This window comes from Nomia melanderi, chromosome 11 (assembly GCF_051020985.1).
Source record: "Nomia melanderi isolate GNS246 chromosome 11, iyNomMela1, whole genome shotgun sequence".
Lineage (NCBI taxonomy): Eukaryota > Metazoa > Arthropoda > Insecta > Hymenoptera > Halictidae > Nomia > Nomia melanderi.
This window is the reverse complement of record NC_135009.1, coordinates 4394960-4414821: the sequence shown is the minus strand read 5'-3', so window position 1 is coordinate 4414821 and position 19862 is coordinate 4394960. Positions and strand designations below refer to the sequence as shown.

At 31.4% G+C, this 19862-nt stretch overlaps 2 non-coding genes across 2 annotated transcripts; both read right to left on the bottom strand.

The window, feature by feature from the left end:
• Positions 1 to 5635: 5635 nt before the first annotated feature.
• TRNAT-UGU (transfer RNA threonine (anticodon UGU)) lies at positions 5636 to 5708 on the bottom strand. Its single transcript has one exon. It is a non-coding gene; the product is annotated as a tRNA-Thr (tRNA).
• Positions 5709 to 16215: 10507 nt separating this feature from the next.
• Positions 16216 to 16288, bottom strand: TRNAT-UGU (transfer RNA threonine (anticodon UGU)). Its single transcript has one exon. It is a non-coding gene; the product is annotated as a tRNA-Thr (tRNA).
• Between the last annotated feature and the right edge of the window lie 3574 nt (positions 16289 to 19862).

Sequence of the window (19862 nt, the reverse complement as noted above, 5' to 3'; positions counted from 1 at the left end):
ATGATCAATATAAATATGAGCTTAGTTATGAATATAAATATAAATATGAATTATGATATCAATATCCATAAGCAATTATTTTACATAAGTTTAGAAATACCTTGTATAGATACGTATTATCAACCTAAATACATATTTCATTCTGTGTATGAATACTTCTTTAATTAGTTTCGTATCACTAATATTAAATAATTTACAAACAACGTATTGTGTTACGTATAGAGAATGGTTTTCGTACGACTCTTCGGTCTGTGGCAGGAAGCGGCATAACCTCTTAACCCTTCATCTAAACAATTGCACCCTTTGAAATAGAAACCCACTAATTTTTACTATCATTGGTTCAATCTGAGAAAGACTCCCGTATCGTTATGTTGGTCCACGTCAGTTAGAAATCGGTCAAGTTGATTCCAGTGAGATCGGGTTAAAGTTCTCTTGTGAATTTAGTTACCTTATAGAATCCGGTAAAGTTCTATTTGGCAATTCTTGTCAACCGTTCTCAGACCCCGCATTGCCAGTGCAACACCGAGCAACGTAGGCAATAATTTTATAATGGTTTAAACTCATCGCGACATTAAACATTCTTGTAACCATAATTATTCAGAATATAATTGAGTTATATTAAAAGACATCATGATTCTCTAAGACCCTTAATTATCATCCAAAATCCCAATCCAGCGATTGAATGTTCCCCCATAGATACAATCTTACCGTTCGGATTTTATCATATAGCTACAATTGCATAGTGTTACGAGGCTTACTAACAATCCTATGGACTCCCTGATTTCGCATCAGATTCGTTCATGATAATACTTACCCAAAAACAAAAGATTTCGTCAACCTAGTAGCTCCCAAATTTCGCATTGGGTTTGCTCACATCATACAGCTCTCTGATTTCGTATCAGGTTCATTTGTGTTTATTCGATCTTCCAGCGGCTGCCTTAGTTCGCATTGGGTTTGTCCGCGCTATTCTTCAAGTACTCAGCAGCTCCCCAATTTCGCATTGGGTTCGTCTGTGTTATTTTCCAAGTTCCCAGCAGCTCCTCACATTGGGTTCATCCACGAAGTTTCACCCTCCTGCAGCTCTCTGATTTCGCATCAAGCTCGGCTGCGCGTGACTCCATTCCTAGAGCATTCCCAATTTCGCATTGGGTTCGTTCTCGCTGACTATAATCCTAGCGGTTCCCCCATTTCACATTAGGTTCGTCCGTGCACCTTATTAATACAATGCACGCCGGCCCGTGATAATGCGGGATTTTTAGTCTATCGTTTAATTATTAGTCCTACATTTTCGATATGTATAACGCAAATCCAAAATAAAATTACAAACTCGAATTCCTTATTCTTTTTCGTAAGTTACAAATTTCAGTTTGATTGATGTGTAAAAATATATTAATATAATCACCGACGCTCACGTTTCTAGTAGCTGAAATTTAGCCGACGTACAGTGTGTTAACAAACTGACTCTATATTACCACGGTATGAAAACTCCACCCGGCCTCTCGCGTTGCTCACGGCCCTGGTTCATAATAATTGTTCTAATATGTGCGTATATTATAGTTTTATCGAGTCATCTCATAAATAATGTAATTTTTTAATACTTCTTTTATCTTCCAGAAGTAGGATTATACGTTTTACATATATTTACTATAAGTTCTGTACATTTATATAAATATATTTTATAACCATACCTTATGACATGTAATATGTAAAACACTATATATACATATGATAAGATCAATATGATAAGATATATGTTAAAATTAGAATTAAATTTTTGTAGTATAAAGTAAATTCATTTTATTTTAAACGTAAAAAATTCCTTAAATCACGAAATTAATTTATCATTTACTCTAATTGTCGTAAATAAAAAGATTTATAGAAATGAGAATTCGCATAAACACTCGCGATTCAGTGAATTGAATGGAATTCCAAAAGCTTGATTGCACAACTAAATAGTTCTTATTTGCGCTCGATAATTACTGTTTTAACATTGAACAGCCGGAATGGTGCATTAGATCGGTGAAAGATAAATCAACGGCGGGTATGATCAATTCACGACTGAACATTTCGATAAATTGTCGGACAGCCGCGTGGGATATTCTGAAATTGCTTTGACACATTTCCTATCATTTGCCTGGAGTCTCCTGTGTGCTACGAATCGATAAATTAACCGATAGATAATACATACGGACAGACATAACGCGTGCTAGCGTTGTTCGTCAACTCCATTCGTTGCTCCTGGTCGGTAATTCATCTACGTTAATCCTCTGCCAACTTCGTATGATTAGTCTTTAAATAGGTAATGTTCATTATGGGAATTTATTATGAAGACCATGTGCAAATTCTTTTGTGATACTCATAAAAGGGGTGAAAGTCAAAACAGTTTGTGCTTTAACTTATTGCTATGAATAAGTTCAATCGATATCAGCTTTAATGTTTCCTATAACATCAAATTTCGCTGCACGTAATACTATGCACATTTATTGAAAATGCTCATAATACGACGAATAGGAAGACATTCCTGATCAATTTAAAAACTCGATATCATTATTTCACTGACGTATGAATCTCAGTATACAAGAAAAGTGCTCCATAGTCTCAAACGAATTTATGTCACGATCAGCACTTGTCAAATCGTGCACGCTTTATGTCTCTTATAAAAGTAGATCAGCGACCTAACAATTGTGCAACCAAGTAGTAGAAACTCATCATCGCTCGATGACATCATGGCTGGCGCCATTCAGTTTTCTTATTTCGTAATTATCTAAGTAGACCAGTGGTTCTTAACCTTTGTAGTGATTGGCACCTCGTTGAGTCTGAAAATAAGTTTTCGCACCTTCTTGAAGAATGTGTTTCTATTTCTTTATTTAGGCAATTATGTTTATCGCAAGATAATTGAAAAATAAACACGTATATTTACATATACACACAAAACAGTATATTAATTTTTAATGGCTATGTTGGTGTTGTTTATTTATATAAACAATAGAGAAATTAGAGAAACATTTGTTCTCTTTTTAATAATTGTAAAAAGAAGAACTCAGAAATCGATCATTATGACCAGTCTGGTAGTTTTAGAGTTAAGCAATTTCTGGTTTTTGTTTTCATTTCAATGAAAAATTTTTAAACTTTTCTTGCACTTCTGGAAATACTTTCTCGCACCCATAGGGGTGCACGCACCCCAGATTAACACTTAACAGACATGTTGTTTTTTGTCTATCTTTTTCGGTTTCCGGGCATTTTTTAAGAAAATTAAATAAACACTTATGTTCAACTGTTTTATTACGTTCAACAGATAGATAGTACTAATGGTAATAAAAGAAAAACTCAATGTGCATAAAAATGAAAAATTAACGCAGCGTAATAAAAATTCAAGCAAAAACGTAAATTAACGTGACCCGTCTTAGAGAGTCAGAATGGAAAAACGTATATTTACATGGCCTCTCCGTTAAGTGTTAAGAACCACTGATCTAGAGAGACAGATCAAAGACTGGGTTCATCGAGAAATAGACGATGATGCGCGTACCAGAGAACCCGTTGGTCCTCGTTTATTCCCCTCTTGCATGCATTTAACCAGGATCACATCATCGCAAGTGTTTTATAGGAGCCGAACGAAAACACCACGTTGCGACGACGCGCACGTGAAATTGAAACGCGACGAAGTCACGCGTCAATTTCGTTCTTCTTGTCAGTGCTTATTTAGATTTATGGAAGTGCATTGCCTTGGTGAACTTTTCAACTGGATACTACCTTGCCGCTCAGTTTTTCAAGCGGTGCGCTTTCAGGGTGAAACGGGAACGGACTTGAAAGCGTTCAAAAATTAGTTCAGCGATTTTTATTTTTCTTCCCTTTTTTTCGACCGACAGTTGACGATCAAAGGAAGACACTAACGGAGAATGTGTTAATTAAATGATGTAGAACGAAACGAAAAGGATGAACTCTGTGTGCTAATTGGACAACGAATATTCAGAGAATTTTATTTTATCTTTGAATTATAAAAATTTTTGAATTAAATACGGCATTCACTTTGACTATTAGTTGATTTATTTAATTAAAAGCGATATGGAAATTCCTCGAAGGGGATAAAAATGTGTTTTATGAGGTGGAAACGCAATGACTGTGAAAGGCATTCGTGTACTACTGATTTGAATTTTTTCATTGTTAACTAACATGTAAAGGTTTCAATAGAATGTGAATTTAATAATAAATCTAATATAACTGAATTTGGTAGGAGTAAATTCTTTTATGATTGTTTGGTATGTTAGTATACGTATTCGTGTGATTTTTTCTGTCAGTGTCTGTAAAATTAAGACAAGAAAATCGTAATCAAATTTTGTTAATCATTCATTTGTGAAGTAGATATTTTCGTTCGCCAGAGAGTTGCGACGATTAGATAATGGTTCTTCTGTATGCTTATCTTAAATATGTTTTTATGTGTATTCAAGGGAAACCAAAATTAAAATGAATATATGACAAAATAAAATATATACTTTTATGTATAAAAATAGTGACATTAAGATGGATACAGAATTACTAGAGTATTATCACAATTGCTTTGAAAGATTACTTTTGCACTTACTAGATTTTATGTGTTAGGTATTGTTCATTTATCCAAAATGTAAGTAGATAAGGTATAACGAAAGAACAATGTTATGTTTCTAAATTTAGGTTTAATAAAATTTTTCTTTCATTCACAGTTTAATAATAGTTTTAACACAAATTTCCTTAACGCTAGAACTATCGCACCCATCAAAATAACGGGCTTCAGTTTTCTTATTTCGCAATCATTGATATCTACTCTAAGAGTAAACAATAAATAATAATGCATGTGTAGCAGCAAATTTGAAAATCTGGTCAAATTTGGCATCTCCTTGCGGTACATTCTGCGTACATTGATATTACTTTTTAATGTCAATTTACATGCAAATAACTCATACAGCACATAGATATCCGAGAGTTTGGAAAGATACATATTTTTCCCGTAAATTACGAAACGATTCCACCGTGAGATGTGATAGTTTCGCTTTTGCTTTGTCGAAGAGAGACAAATATTTTTCCAGCTATGCATCCATTCCTTCGTGTATTTGTGACGGTGGTAAAGCGGCCATGCCGGGGAAAGTATTGTTCGCGCATGGATTGGACCACGTTTTATCCCGGTGATCGATAGCGAGGCACGGCTGATTTAGGTAGAAGAATTTCTGTGGGGACAGTGCGAAATTCAGTAACATGTTGTAAATATTTGCACGTAGGATTGTTCTTACGCAGGATTCATTAATTGCATACAGAATCGCCGCGTGAATTTCAATGTATTACGATTCAGTTTCGAACTCATAAATGTGTAGTCGTAACAACTAGATATTGCCGCGTGGAATTTCTGTTAATATGTTTCATATATTAATTTCAGCTTCATACTTCATTCATTATTTCAGAGAGAATATTGTAACTTGCAAAATGCAAAGTATGAATCGGAACAATTTGTCAGTGGAATGCTTATATTTATGAGGTGCATTTGTTTCATAGAAAATTGTTCATTTTGCGATGTAAAATTGTTGTCCCATTATTTTTATTATCGTCACTTTGCTATATTAGATAGAAATGATTATTTAAAAAATAGTAAAACAAGAAAAAATATTGTTGCCCCCAGAGAGATTCGAACTCTCGACCCCTGGTTTACAAGACCAATGCTCTAACCCCTGAGCTATGGAGGCTCACGGTTTTCCTTTTCTTTGAGACTATATATTACTATATAATAATATTCAATCTTATTTAATTGCTTATAAATTATATTATAAATTTGATAATATTTACCTATGATGTTAAAATATGTAATTGTGATAAATACATTTATTTTTCTTAGTTACTTAACTTCTAAGAGACTGAAATTTGTATATAAATTTTTTAAAGCTATGAATTTATACTATTTCATAATCCGTCAATGAATTTAAACAACACATTTAATTTTTATAATCCTTTCAATAATATGTTTGTTAAATAATATTTTTCAATTTCAGAAAATTTGTAAATAAACAATTATTCTCTAGTTACAGAATTTTTTATTGTAATTTTTTATTTATATTGAATTTCGTTATTAAGTGTAATCTATTTACAATCATTCCAAAAATTTTATTTCTCAGTGCAAATATTAAATATTATTCCTTATGTTGCAAATTATTTAGTGTATGATTATTTGTATGGATAGTATAATGATCGTAATTATTTCAGAAACTTTTGGATAATAATTATTGGCTTTAAATGAAGAAAATTCTTCTCAGTTTTATAATAATTAGCATTTATATATAAATATAATTTTCTAAAACTATGTTATTCTATCTTAATATTATTTAATTTCAGTGTCATTGTTATCAACATTTCTACAAACTGTTAAATACGAAAAAGTAAAAATAATTAAATCCTGAATGTGATATTGTTGGATAAATTCACCAACAAATCATAATAATTAATTTGTAAGTTGGACTGATGGCAATCACGCTTGGTAAATTGTGCATCGATCTTGTTAGCGATTACCTAATTACATTATTACACAGTAATTACTACCAGCACCCGGTGATGATAATGTTATCTAAGCAAATTCCGGCGTCGTGTCTGATTTATTATGCATACACTACCCGTCATCCACAATTTCCTCTGCTCAATTTTTCAAAATTCCAATCCGTGATGCAGCTAGCTGTCATTTATAACGCTCGCTACCTTTCTCGGTAATATTCGAAGTCAAATCGAATGAAGATGGTACTTATATTTTTCAATCAAATGTTAATGTAAGTACAGAAATAAAAATATCTTTTTCATTCATTAATTACAATATTTTTAATATAATTAATCGAACAAAATAAAATAATTGGTTATGTACAATTTTAAAGTGTAATTAGTGCTTACATTTTAGGATGTTCATTAAAAATGGTGTTAATATACAAACAACAATATATTCAAAATTATGAGGTAATGGTTGTTTGAAGTGAAGGATATTTATACAATATTTATCAGTAAAACCAATTTTATTTCATATTTTCTTCTAATCTGTTGTATGCGTAGAAACATTTTAAATACTGTATTATATTACTATGAAAAGATAGTACAAATTTATAAAGATTTATTCGTTTCAGTATTGGGAAATATAAGTCAGTGAAGTCAGTCAAAATTCATAATCTTATTTGAAAGAACTTGTTAAATATAAGCATTATTTAAGAAACATAAATTTTATCAAATATATTTTTCATGTATCTGTGAGAATTTAAAGTTTACTAACAGACTAATAGACTACAAACATAAGAAAGTAGATACATATTTCTGTAATATGAAAACAATATTTTTCTAATAAAAGGGCCATCGTTGACAATTTAAATAAAGTGAATATATTCAAATTTTAATTGTTTTCGTAGTGTACGCAAGATGAAACGATTCATCCAGTCGTTGCAGAATTTTTAGTAAAATTTTGAAATTCATTTTAATAACTACATGAATTTCATCACTCAAATTAATCTTCATGTATGTCAACGAAACATAAATATTGACGCTGAGGATCACTGTTGATATCCCACGTTTCGCAGTATTTTATTTTTCCAATCAAAAACGAAGTCCTAAATGTTTCCCCGAATCCTTAATTTTTTAAATAAACTGCAAAATATCTGACAAAATTATTATATGACAATTGTCTCGCTTACTATAACTATTCTTCAAACATATTTAAATGTTTACAATGTTATTAAATGATCAGTATCGTCATCAATCACAAAAATCACAAAATCAACAAAAAGTCAATCAATAAACAAAAAATTCTTGAAAATTTGATATTTTCCAGAAAACGCTTCTAAAAAACCAAAGATGGTAAAGAAAATTGATTTCCAAATTTGTATTAAGCACACTCAAAATACAACAATCATCCATTACATGTTAAATTATATAAATAAAGTTGATACGCGTTAGTTAATGCAATATTCATCCAAAAAAACAAATTCACACGTAAGTACTACCAGTATATATCTAAAACCTTTATCTCGTATATAACAACATAGCGCGATGCAACTCCCCAACAGGCGCGCAAGAAATTACAAAGAAAATTCCGTCATAAATATAACAAAGGCCGTGTAAAAGAAGTTCGGTGTTCCCTAGCCACGAGATTCAATTATTTCTTAAAAAAGGATGGTATGGTCAGGTTAAACGGATGATTTTTCAAGGAGAAAGAGCGCAGGGTAGCTGCTACCCGTGAATCTTTAATCTGAGAAATGTAGAAGGGTGCGGCTGGGGAGGGTGCATTGGTGAAATATAGTCTATTTCGCAAGGTACTGGCGTTATTTGCGAAACCTGATGCCTAATGAGCGAGAGATCGTGGTAATTTAACAACATTAAACGCCGAATTCCTTATAATTGCTGCATTTTTGCTGTATCTTTTAATCCCTTGTCGTATAATAACGCGTTAGACTCGTGGTAAAAATTTTTAGAACAATTTAACACTAAAACTACCAGACGGGTCGAAATGGTCTCATTTCTGATTTCTTCTTTTTGCAGTTATTAAAAAGAACAGATGATTCTCGGAGAATTTATTAAAGAAATTGATTTAGCAGTATGCGAACTGAATTCTAAACCAATTAAAGTCTCAATAAATGCACTCTTAGAATTTCTATAGAGCATATCGGTTCTGAGCTATATTGGTTTCGGTTGCGGTTTTTTTTAGAACTGATATGGTATCACTTCTATATCGGTTTTATAATTGGTATTTTTTGGTTCTGCATTTCTGTCAGAACCGAAGGGTAAACGTATTAGGAGGCTTTATTTGGAAAATATGAAGAGTACTAATAGTATCGTATGTCTAGCTGATAATAAATATATCTACATAAATGTACATTACTGTCAAAGAATAAAGGATAACGAGAATTGGATTTATAATTCAGCAAAAGCAAACTAGAGAAAATAATATTGGATTTTGGTAAATGTGCAGTTTGACGGCTTTTTCAAATTTCTGTGATTTGCTCGGTTTCATATAAACATTTGAAACTGGATCTGGGTTAGGTCTGCATTACTGATAAACTGAAGCTTTCAAAAAAAAGACTAGTGAAATAGTCTAAAACTGCAAAAAATCGCTGAACTGTACATTTGCAGTAAAATCCCGCTGCTCCGTTTAATGTTGTTTCTATATAACGTGGTTTTTCCGAATTCTACGTTTTCCGTTGATTTAATTTAGCTCGGTTTTTAAATCGTTATATTCAAATAATACATGTTACAAAATAAAACAAGAGAAATTACACATTTTTTATTCACTGTCTTGTTCCAGCTACTTCATTACTTCGATGTTAAGATGACCTAGTTTAATGTTGTTTCATTTAACGCTTGATTCAACTTCGAAACAAAAAATTCCATGCTCTTTCTATGTCTAGTATTTTTCTAAACGATACAAATTGCTAACAAGAAAAGTAATTTAGTTTTATTTGAACTCAGAAGAACTGAATGACATTTATATTAGTTCAACAACATTAGAAATCTTCGTCTGATACGATATTGCAAAACAGGAAGTTAACTCGTGTTTGCACTTGCATTAGTTATTTCAATTTTTAAAACAAAGAGCAATGTAGAATATTGCAAAAGCAAAATATTCAAAGTTGTATGAAAGATACGTCCAAAGATTCATTTTAATTCATTATGCACAAAAATATATTGAAATTTATTTATGATTGTTTCACTTTCATATTTAATTGTGGAATAATAACCGGTGATATAAGATAGTTCCTGTGTAAAATTACCGGTCAACAATGTGTTAAAATCGCGAATAAAGACTACGCGTAAATACAGTTCTAATTTACCGAAAAGAAAAGAAACTCGCGTAAAAGAGTGCCGCGCAAATTGAGGGTCAGATGTAGGTTGTTTCTTTATATATACAGTAAAAATATCGGGAACATAAAAAACTAACAAATAACTATGTTTATTAACAATAAAAAAAGCTATATACTAACGACGCGTAACTTAAATAACACAAATTGCTGCAGACTCTCTTTCGAACATTCGCACTGAAAAATCATTCTATCCCCTACAATCATTTTTCTCACTCACACTCTCCACAAACTCTCAAACACACCTCTTCAAAATCTAACCGGAAACCTTGGGACTGAGACGTTGCTCATGGCACTGTTCCTCAACTGTTAGGCTTTCCTCTTTTATGGCCCTTCGCTCACACTCATTCTCGCATTCACACTTCTTAAAAATATCCTAAGCTAAAAATCCTGGATACTAGATATATTTTTGTGCAATAGTAGTAATTTTTACAGATGTATGACCAGCACGTTCTTCGTGGGGCAGACTGCAAGTGCCGGTTTCCGTGCAAACAGCGGCCGCGTTGCGCAATGTCTGTAAATCGGGAAGGACTCGAAGCGCACCCCTGTGCTCCATTTTTGCCGTGTTTAATCGCCGCGTACAGGGCATCGGGGTATATACGCGTTGCCGAAGGACGGGGAAAAGGCAGCGAGCCACTGCCGACTAGGGAGTAGGGTGTGCGGAAGGAAAAATGGGAACGGACGGATCTGTGGAGTACCATAGCCTCGGAAGCCAAATGTTTGCGGACAAATCGCCGTCGTTTTCGACGGGGGGAAAATCAACAAACCGTTCTGGTTCGGTCCTAATCCGAAGCCGAACGATGAAAATCGTTCTGCGCGCCCGACACGATCTACTCTCGACAATGTGGCGTCTAGGAACATTGTCTGAATGTGTCCAAGAACACGAAACGCGTTCATTCCTCCCTGTGGCTTTATTGTATGCCCGTTCCTCTATCCATGCGGTATTTTTTTTACGCGATTGATTAGAACATTATTTACGCGGTAGTTTTTATACGCGATCTTAACGTATTGAATATTTCTAGTGAAATATTACCGAGTGCAAAGGATTAACAGGTTAAACGGAGTTTTACTGTACTTCCAATTTTATATAAATATAGCGTAGTATCCGGTATTTATTTAGTATATTTTAGATTATTTAGCCACAAACATGGGTTCTATACCCATATATCTAATTAATTACTATGTATATATTTCTACTTACAGGTTTATTACATTTGACCGTAGAAAAAAGTTTAAAGATGCGTCGAGCCTCTTTTTTACACGGTATATTATAAAATTACTTAGGCGGTATAGTTTATACACAATACGAATTCATTGGTTTTTTGTCAATGCTAGAACTATAAAGCATTTGTTAGGGTTCATATATAATCCTTATAAAGATTGTATTAACAATACATTCTTTTTACGATTTCTTTAGATATTTGTTATGATATGTTGTGAAGGTGTAGGTGAAACTATTTACTTTTAAAATTATTTTGGATGTTGAGTACTTTTAAAATGTTAACTGCGAAATGAGAAAAATGAAGCCCGTCACTGACAGATACGGTAAGTCTGGTGTTAAGTTATGTGAAGTAAATATGTATTTCTAAAATTTATAGCAGTGTTTATTTGCACCGTTTTTGTTTGTTTTATTTTCTTTTGTATTTATGGACTGTCCAAGCAATTTTCATTCGCGCGAATTCTCCGTGTGAATGGCGGGACGGGTTGTTTGGCGTGATAAAGATGAGGATTTAACTGATTTTCTGATATTATGGTAATCAAGATTATTATTTTATTATGTATATATATTGATTAACATAATATTACATATTATATAATTAATATTTTTGCTTGATGAAGTTAGGTCGCTAGTACATAGGAAGTTTGGGATTATTTGGTAAGAAGATTACTTGGATTAGTTTTGGACGAAAGATGAAAAATGTTTGATCTTTCATATAGATAGATGTATGTAAAATTAATAGGTACTGTTGTCGGAGAATGGTGTGATCATTATTAATTTGTATTGATTTAATATTATATTTTCAATACATTTTATTCATTATATTTTCGGTACACTATTTATCGAAATATTTTTTTATTCTTTAATGAGAATTTTATGGAAAAGTAATTGTTTATATTAGAGAACAAAGCATTGAAACTTCTATGGTGCAATAAAATAGTTTCAAATATAATAAGACGATAAAATATTGATACTTGTTGAAATAAGAGATTGGAGTGTTAATGATAATTATATAGTACTGACTCACTGTCATTGTTAACATTATTAATCATTATCACACCCTACTATTAACTCATATACCATTACCATTATACAAACTTTGGGATCGACCATTTTATGACACTTTATGATTAATCAGATTGTAAAACTATTGACGAGTCCTGCATTCAGTAAAATAAAGAATAGATATACTGGCTTGTTAGGTAGTAACCATACGGTTTATTTCAAGCGATTTATCTTATTGTAATTCATCTAATGGCTTTACAAGTTCAGTGAGACGTTATCTTATTAGTCACGCGTCACTTCATTTTTATTTATCTACGTATTTTATTCTTTCCAATAAAGTAATATTTTGTCCTTGTTGTATTTAAATATTTATTTACATATATACGTGCAAATATTGTATTTCTAGTAAAATAAAAATAATAAAAAATAATGAAAAGTAATGAAAAATAAGAAAATGTTCAATATTATTTAACATCGTTTAAAACTTTCTCAGATTGCTAGAAAAAATTCTGTGAAATTTATAGACAAATAATACATTGTGCATTGAATATAATACAATTTTGATTCAGTATCACAATCATTTGTTACAATATTAAGAAAATGAAAATGCTCTTCGAATTAATAGTTTTTCACTGTAAGTAGCTTAGTTTCTTAGTCTCGCGATTTAGAAAGTACATCAATTAATGCACCAAGTACCTTAAAATATAAAATAAGTAGCATGGGTGATACATGTAAACATACGTTTCCATTGAGATTTTATATTTTCTAAGAAGTGTAATTTTCTTTCAACAATTTTGTCGTTTATCTTTATTATTATTCATTCGTGCAATAATAAAATATCGTACTGATATTAATTAGCATATAATTGTTAATCCAATCTTTTATACGTACCAAAAAGTCCTATTATTCGAAGTACACTGAGAAGTACTGATGCGATTTTGTTATCGTTTCAACATATATATTTAATTAATTCTTCGGAACTTTGGAGATCCGAATTAAGTGGTTCACCGAGGATCATGAACAGTCGGTTTTCTCAGTAGATGTCGTCATCGGAAATTCTCAAGTTGGGTGACTACAGCTTCGTTAGACTAATATCATAGGATGAAGTCGGGGAATCTTTCGTTTTCGGCGGCGTGGAAAGCAAACTAATGTGGATTTCACTTTAATTTCTAACCACGTATCAGAGACCGCGGCATGCGGGTCACTGGTAGAAACTCGACCGAACCTGCTGGATTCTCTCGAAACTGCGTTACATACTTCGTATTAAATTAACCCTAACAGATCGAGAATTTTCATCTCCCACTCCATAAACGAAAGTTCAAACATTTTCCTCGGATATAAATAATCATTTATTTTCTGCAAAACTTCTTGATATTGAAATTTGATCATTCCTTTCATTGAAAGTTTAACAGTAATTAACATTAAAACTACCGAGCAAGCTGAGTGACTTATTTCCAACTTTTTATAAAAATTAGAACAATACGTTTTTTGAGGTTCGAAGAGTTTCTTAGTCTTGTGTTTGTACAAATACACGGATTTTATTGAAAATCTTTCGCAAAAAGATCTTCATAATTTAAATACTTGCAAAATAAACATTCTGAAGTGGGTCAATTTGACTCGTCCTCTGGTTTTGGTGTTAACACTAGATTCACGGATATTTATTGTATAGTTCATTCTGTTGCTCTTAGGAAAAATTATGTTCATTCATTTGGATTTTGGAAGTTAGAAGTTTAAAAATAAGTGATTGAGGTATACATACTGGTGTAATTGCATTTATCAAAGTCGACGTAAACATTTACCAAATAGTGTTAATAAAATTCAATATGTGTTAAATTGAGGCGTTCCCTAAACTTAGTATTAACACATAGACCACTGTATATATACCACTTGATAATATATGAAATGAACCACATTCTGTTGAATCTATGAGATGCAGGAAAGTTGAGTGAGCAATTTCTGTGAAAAATGTTGACTTTTTAGATTCTGTTTCTTTAGGAAAATTTCCTTGGCTGTATAAGTAATTTAATGGTTGCTAATTAGGTGGTCAACGTTTTAAATAGTCGAATTCAAGAGAACAATACATTACATATTTTACGTAAGTGTTACTTACCTATGTAAGTGTGAAAATTCTAATGAGATAGAACTTTTAACATCGTTAAGAAAAATTTAATTTTATTCTTCATTAAATGAACTTATTATTTAATGAAATGAAGTTTTTACTTTTATATTTAGAAGATAAATAGAAGTTGACATTTTTACAAATATAATTATCGAGGAGTTCTTCTGATATAAACTTCTATGAAATATTAGGTTTAAAATTGTTTGCTGGTTAAAATTAATTCTTATTTTAAGATTGCATAAATTACATTACAAGTGGAGAGGATAATAATAATAACATAGAATTATTTACAATTTACGTTATAGTCTATTATATTGTGATAAGTTTTTTTTGCAAAGCATTTGGAATATTAAAAAAATCTAGCCAGGAGCATTCATATGCGTCAGATTTAATGGAAACCATTTGCTAATGAAATAATACCTCTAAAGCTGGAAAAGTCGAAATATTATGTTCAATTTAATAAAATTTGTCCTCATTGTTAGTTCCAGAGAAGGGATAATGCTTGAAATTTTGCATCGTGAATTTAATATTAATTCGTGGAAATAAATATAAATTCTTAATTCTAATAGATAAGTACATTTATTCAAGGAAACAATTAATCTAAAGAAACAGTATTACTTAAATGTTATAAATTAAATAAAATAATATTAATATTCTGCTTTGATATAATAATAAATCTTACAAATATTTTTCAATATTCATTAATTTACATAAATACCTATATCTTCACTAAATATTAAAGTTAATTAATTATTTACCATAGGAACTATAAGAAACTGTAATAAGGTTTTTATTTTATTTTCAAAAGTAATGAAATTATTTCTAAAAGAAATACGTCTTTATTATACAGAAGACAAAAGTTGAATGTTTGAAACAAATGAAAATATTACATAAAATAACAGTTTTATTTAACAACAGAAGAAAATGATAAATTTGTATATACACTGTTAGTTGCTAATATAAATAAATAGTAATATTTTTATCTACGTCTCTGAAACGTGTGATCAGTACGTAAAACTCTTCGTTTAAGTACTATTTTACAATGAACGGAAACGAATATATTATTTCTTGTTAAATTTGCAAGGTAGTAATAACATGGGCATATCGTGTGCGATCCTGTTTGACTCTGAACAGAACAATGTGTTTCGAAATTCTCAATAATTTCTGATACGTATCGTTGAATACAAGGAACCTCTATATTACCGAACATACGGAACTCGGATAAGAATCTTCTAACAATACTGATCCACTTAGCATCCAAAATGACTTGCAATTCAATTTGCACCCCTTTTGTTACATGTATTTTATTGAACCTTCTCTTTATACATTACGGTACTCACTTCGTACCTTTTCAACTTAAAACCTAAATAATTAGTTGCAATGACGTTCATTCACCTGTATATTATATAGTGTTTACTTCATTTACTAAAATTGTCATACACTACAACAAAGTGAAACGATATAATGATAAATACCTTCTATAATTTTATTTTTATAAATACTGTCTGGAATAGTAATAAATGAATTGAGTACTTTATGTAGTAATATTTAATGCAATATTTAATTCTATTCAATTTTTGTTAAATTACTTTATATAAACGTAAATTAAAAATTAAGAATTACATATATCAGTAAATGTAAAATTAACGATAATTATAATTCTTCAAACATATTAATTGCTTTGATCGACAATATTTCTAAAATTGCCAAATAAAAAAATTCAAATTGCTATTATTAAAATGTTTAACATTATTAATTGGAATTTCCTTATAAATATTTCATTCTTATGTTTGATAATTGAGTTTAGAAGTCTTAGAATTTCAATTAATACGAATTATTTAAGTTTTCGAAATTACATGTCAGAGATGTAAGGCATAAAACAAAACTTACGAGAACGACCTACCAGCTACGAATGTACATTTTTATTCAGTACTTCCGTCTACAATTTCAGTTTACATGGTTTCTTTATCGCGAGGCGTATCTGGTTGATAGTATCATCAAAAGTATGAAAAGGCATGGTCGTGAAAAAAATTTGCCTCCAGAGAGATTTGAACTCTCGACCCCCGGTTTACAAGACCAGTGCTCTAACCCCTGAGCTATGGAGGCTGTTGAAGTTTTTTTTTCTTCTGCACGTCCGGATCTATCCGGCCTCTTGGTTGCTTAACTTTCCTGCATAACAGTGTATTTGTTTTACTCAGAAACCTGTACCAGCAGCTTACATTCCGACCTCTCATTGATTTTCAATACTGCCAAATGAATTTTCATTCATTCATTCGACTTGAAACTAATTTCAAATGAATCCTTTTGATTTGATCGATTCAAAATAGTAATGTAGTTAATCCTTCCTATCAAAATATTAATGTTGGAATTAAATATGTATCTTCATAAATAAGAATTTGAGATGTGTTATAATTCAATACTAGAAACGTCAGTTTATGACACTTTTCATTATGATTAGTGTATATAGAACAATTATTTCTACGTACTATATGTTTTTATTGAGAACAATTCGATTAATGTCTCTTTTATCTGTGTACAATTTATGGAAGTTTTATCTAGTATAGGCCGTCTGATTTTTTGTAGTACTGAAGTTATTAAATTCAATCCTTTTATCGGTTAGTTAAAAAAACAAATCTTTGAAATAAGAGGATTATTCTTTTACTGGCTTTAAAAGCATAATGAAAGGAACCTCTTATGCAAAATAGTCCGTTACCCCAACTCACTGTCACGCATAAGAAATTGTAAATGGAAATCTCCATACTTTTTGTTGATGTTCCGTGTGGTGCAGAGATTTCAGTTTTTTCGATTCAATTGTACTATTTTCATGCTTTACGACGCTAACAAAATTTCGCAGAAGACATGTGGCACCAAGTTTCGGATTTTTTCAATTAGTAGGATCTACGAGGCTATTATTGTTTTCATGATAAGAGATCATATCAGAAATATTCACAAAACGGGCCAAAGTTCAAAACATTTGTTCTTTGTTTTATAACCGATAACATTTTTTTGTTTATATCGATCTGTATTGTTGGATGACCAATCTAATGACGCACCATAGATAAGCGTCCTAGACCCAAAATCCTAGATAAAATACACAAATGTCTCATCCAGGACTAGTCATCTATAACGAGTCATCAGGTACCAAGGGTCACCGACATCCCCTCCTTAGCGAAAAGCTTAGTATATAAGAATTGGAATCTCTAGGATAATTAATTATTCTTTCAACCCTGTTGGTTAACGGTCTGTCCGAAATTGTCTGTTTCCGCGTCGTTCAATGTGTTATATCTGGAGAATACGTTGAAACGCCGAAATATAATTATTATTAACGAATCGGACTTCGAGTCATTCACCCGGATCCCAACAGTATTTTCCTCTACGAATCCGGTTAAAAATTAAATTTATTTGTTTAAAATATTTACTTCTTTTGATATCGTTTGGTAAATAAATATCATCCAGTTATAACAATCAGATAATTCAGAAAAATTTATTTAAAGCATACTTTGTTTTATCATATCATACGTATAGTGAATATTGTGTTCCTTAATATGTAACAAATCATAATTGTAGTAATTTTGAGGTTTGTATCAGAGGTGCAGTGGGCAGAAACAGTAAAACTGCTATAGGAAAATTTACTGTTACGTACTCTTTAACTGCTATAGGAAAATAAAGAGTACGTTTATTGAGATATGGTTTAAAGTACAAGATCTATTTTACGCGATGGTTCGGCTGTGACGGATTGCAGCCAGCGATGGGACCAAATCTCCTATTACAAATTTGGAGAGATCGCCTTCTATTCATTATGAAAAATAATTATTGTCGAGTTTGTAGATTTATATAAATGTATTTTACAACAAATAGTTAATCTGTCGATTTATGTCAAGTCAGCTGTTTTAGTTTACTATTTCAATTTATTACACGAATTTATGTAAGTAAGAAGCTTTGGAAGAAAGTGAAGTGGAATGAGTATTTATTACAACTAGTGTAAATCAATTAATATAAGTGCATTACAAAATGATATACCAGTATATCCTACTTAAGTTTTTTAATTATTATAATGTGCACTTGCAAATTTAAAAGATATAGAATAAGATTTGTAGTATTTTGTATTCTGTAAATCTATGAGAGCAAATACTTTAATTCTTGTTGTTCGAAATCAACTACGAAAACGCAAATTCGTAAAATAAAAATAATTTCTGTGTTGTACATAGTTGATATTTTTGTAAGCTATCTCACAAAGGAATTTCGGTAATTAGAAAATTTCGATTTGTTTAAAACTTTACAAGTTTACATAAGTCGTCAACAGAAGTATCTAGCAATTTTCTTCGTTATGGTTCGTTCATTGAGGTTTAATATAATCCCTAGAGAATAACGTGTATTTCCCTATTTTCCTATAAGGTTCAAAGATTATAGCACATACAACAATATTTTTAAAATAAAGTTGATTTTCCTTTAATTGTCAAAAACAAAAATATTGATAAAAGTTTGAAACAAACAATTTCATATAGTTGATAAGATATACCCAAAAATAGAAGAGAAGCATTGACGTCTAAGTATTTTCTTCATGAAGAATTAAAAAATGACAATAAAACATTACTTCACAATTTTTACTATACATTACCCACAATTTTCATTACAACTTAATTTTTTAAAAATCAAATTCAGCAACTTCATTAAATTTCAGTCCGTGTGTTCCTAACTACAAATATTTTTTTCCCAAATACACTTAGCCCTCGATTTACACGTCACTTGTACTTCACTTTACACGGTTAGGTCAGACCAAATGCAAAAATTATGCAATCTTGTTGGATTAATGTATTTTTATTTAAAAATATGTACATAATTTTACGTTTTACCAAAAAAATAAACAGTACTGTTTCATATGGATTTGTTAAATTGATTACATGTGTATTTTTTTCAATGTGAATTGTGGACTTGAATTGTATAATCTCAATTTACACGGCATTTTCAGGGAACCAATTTACCGTGTAAATCGAGGGTTACGTGTACTTACTTATTTTTCCTCAAAAGTATGGACCAACCAGAATGCAGATGTTCTGAGAGGAGAAAGCGCTCAAACCACCGACTATTGTGGTTAATCCAGTTTCCGTGGCATTGGTTCGCGAGATAGTCGTGGTAGCGCGGCCAGATATCGTAGAGAAATTATGCGTGAAACGGTCCCCCTTTTCCTCGAAATTCCTGCTGCTAATCGGCGTTTGTGAGTCCCGTCTGGCTTCTTCCGCATCGCGGAACAGACAGCTGGAGCCCGGTCTTACAATTAGAAGTTAATTGTAACGATCTCCAGAAAAACTGGCCGCAGATGTTTCGAATGTAAATTCTCGTTTCTAGGCGTGCTACGGATACGAAAGTTCCGCAGTTTCAGCATAAATAATAGGAATTCGGTGAAGTTTCCAACTGAATTGTTGGCGTTAAAAGATAATTACGAAAAAGAAGACCCATAATATCGAGGATAGCTGTTTGAGAATCGCTCCTGTGGAGTGGATATCTGCTTCGCCGTGAAAATATGTTTGCGTGTTGCATGTTTCAACAGTCTCATAATGGAAACGAAGTTGTTTGGATGGTTGTTCAGAAGAACGATCTATGGTAGAAATTCTTCGAAAGTTGTTTCTTGCGTGTAACAGAAGCATAAATATTGTTGACTATATGGCACAGTCAACTTATC